This window comes from Dipteris shenzhenensis, chromosome 8 (assembly GCF_047967505.1).
Source record: "Dipteris shenzhenensis isolate YYH24624 ecotype China chromosome 8, Dip_SZ_1.0, whole genome shotgun sequence".
Lineage (NCBI taxonomy): Eukaryota > Viridiplantae > Streptophyta > Polypodiopsida > Gleicheniales > Dipteridaceae > Dipteris > Dipteris shenzhenensis.
In genome coordinates, this window is record NC_141603.1 from 4,043,609 (window position 1) to 4,046,770 (window position 3,162).

Consider the following 3,162-nt stretch of genomic DNA (forward strand, 5'->3'; position numbering starts at 1 on the left):
GATATCATGACGCTTAAAATAAATGTAGCACTAAATAAAGGCAAACACCTTCATTATCTCAGTACCACAATGCTTATTTGTACCATTCTATTCCTTCCTACCTTCAAATATCCCATAGCCCTACCATCACCCATATGATGAGAACAGAGCAGACTAGAAGACTAGTTGATGCAAGGACAAAACTCCTGATCCCAATAGAAGTACAGAATAGAATGTTCGAAGATTGACAAAAGAGGAGAGAGGAAGAGGAGGAGATAGAAACACATTTGAATGGAGAAGACATAGATGACAAACAAGATCCAAGGTAGTAATCAAACTCTTAGAGATAGCTAGAGGCATCCCAAGAGTCAGATAACAAACTAGAAGAACAAGCATACAAAAGATGAAAAATGCAAGAATGGGACAAAAGTAGAAGAATCAAGCCAAATAAGAATTGAAATGGCTCAACAGACAAGGCAATGACAATAGCAATAACAACAACCGCCATGGTGAAATAACAATGCAGATTATCCATGAGTGAGCCAAAGTGTTAGAAAATCATTTCCAAAATTGAAGAAGAGAGTAGACTTAGCAGAGGAAAAGGCAAAGGAGAGCTTTGATTGCTTGATTGGTTAAAGAAATCATGCAAGAAGACAAGAATGACCTCTAAATTCAATCAATCACACTGGCCGGCCTACAAGAGGCATGCGAAATGGCTCTGGTATACCTTCTTGAGGATACAAACTTGTGTGAAATCCATGCCAAGAGGGTTACAGTCATGAGCAAAGACATGCAACTTGCAAGGCGGATCAGAGGCGTTCTAACCTTTAGGCCATAAACAATTTTTTGGTGAGCCATATGGTGATTTTTGGAGGTTGTGGTGGTTAAACAATCAGAAGGTTGTAAATGGTTGTAACAATTTCAATAATAAAAACATTGTTGATTTTTCAATGCTATATCAAGTTGTTTTGGATACACTATGAATCGTTTTAGTGATTTTCGATGAATGTTTTTGGTGATTTGGACCTCCATAGGTGCCATGTAGTTCTTTCCCAATAATTAAAAATAATAAAATGGCCTTGTACTTTTATGGCACCATGGAGAATGTATTTTTGCAAAAATTTTGCATTTGCCCTCTATTTTCACCCCAAAATTTTTGCATTTGTCCTAAAACTTTGCATTTCCCCCTAAATGGCCAAATGTATTGAAATTTTTTGTGGCAAATCAATTTAATTAGATGCTTGCACCTCTAGGAAGACTTCAATTTTTATAAAAGAATGCCCAATTTTGGGCAATGTGCGGTAGGTGTGAAATTAGGCCAGACGGCATCATCGTCAAGCCTAATTTTGCACCTACATGCACATGACCCAAATTGGGAATTTTTTTTCAATTTTCTATAGGGGGAAGTGTTCACGGCATCATGGAGAGTGTGTTTGTGCAAAGTTTGCATTTGCCCCAAATTTTCTCCGAAAATTTTTGTAAATGCCCTAAAATTTTGCATTTCTCCCTAAATGGCCAATTTGGGTAGATGTTTACATCTCTAGGAACATTTCCCCAATGGAATTTGTAAAAAAATACGCAAATTGAGCCATGTGCACCGAGGCGCCTGTGCATACATTGCCCAAATTGGGCATTTTTCACAAATTCTTTGGGGGAAAAGTCCACGGCTCCATGGAGAGCGTGTTTGCATAAAAAAATTGCATTTGCCCCGAATTTTTCTTGCATTTCCCTCTAAATGGTCAAATTTGTTGAAATGTTTTGGGACAAATTAATGTAATTAGATCTTCAGTTTGTGCCTCAATGTCATGCACAACCATAAAAAAACATGCTTTTAGGTGTGTTATCCGACCAAGTGCTTATTGGATGGGTGTACCACTTTGCATGCAATTCAATACCATTGTGTTTGAGAAGGATGAAGATATGATTTGCATGGTCGAGAGAGCATTAAATACCATTTTTGCCTTAGTGTCATGCACAACCGTAAAAAAACACGGTCCTAGGTGTGTTATTCGAACAAGTGCTTATCGCATGGGGGCACCTCTTTGCACAAAAGTCAATACCACTTAGGTAGAGGTGCGCGCAAAGTATTGTGCCCATCGGATATGATTTGCATTGTCAATCACGCATTATACACCATTTTTGTCCTTGTGTTATGCACTATCGTCAAAACACACACTCCTAGTTATGTTATCCAAACAAGTACTTATGGTATGGGCACGTCACTTTGCATGAAACTCAATACCACATAGGTTGAGGCATATGCAAAGTATTGTGCCCATCGGATATGCTTTGCATAGGCGATCATGCATTATACACCGTTTTTGCCTTAGTGTTTCCGTCTCTATCATTGTTGCATGGCTTGAGCATGTATTTCCTCCTGTATAGTTAAAGATTAGATGCTCCAAAGTGTTGGCAGGTGCCAAATCCATGCACCTATCAAGCACTTCTTATGGGAATCCAAAATTGATATTACTCTCCCAAGCGAAGAGTGTCCCTAGTGCTTCATATTCCCTCATCTTGACCGATTGGATGTTAGTTAACAACAAATATTGTCTATTTTCTATTGGATGTCAGTTAAAACAAATATTCCCTTCTTGATATATTAGATTTTAATTAAAAATAGATATTCCCTAATTTCTTTCAAAACATATGGAAGGGTTTGCATTAAAACCTCATCCATCATAGCTTCCTCCACTTCTTCCTCTTCTTCCTCTTCTGCCATGGTGAGCTATCCTATGGAGGATGGTCTAGCTACTTCCTTAGGAACCATAGCCAACTTTAAGCTTGTTAGTTCTTCCACCTCTACTATGTGTTTTCCTTTGTCCAAGGTTTTTTTGGACCACTCCAGAGCAAGGGTGGCTTTTGCAATCACATTGAGTTTTTCTTCTGCTTTTAGTTCTTGCTCTACTACAAGAAGAGCTAACACTTCTTTTATGAATGGAGGTGTCTAACACTTCTTATATGAATGGAGGTGTAGAGGTGTCCTCCATTTCTAGAATAATTGCATGATACATTATTTCTAAGGATACAAAAGGGGTTCCTATAGGGCCCATTTGAAGATCTAACTCTTCCTCTGATATTTTTCTAAAAGCTTTTGGACTTAGGGACTTACATATATCTATGCAACCAATTTTTAAAACCAGTATCAATGTTGCACCTTTCTCTGGAGAGGTTGATGAGAAC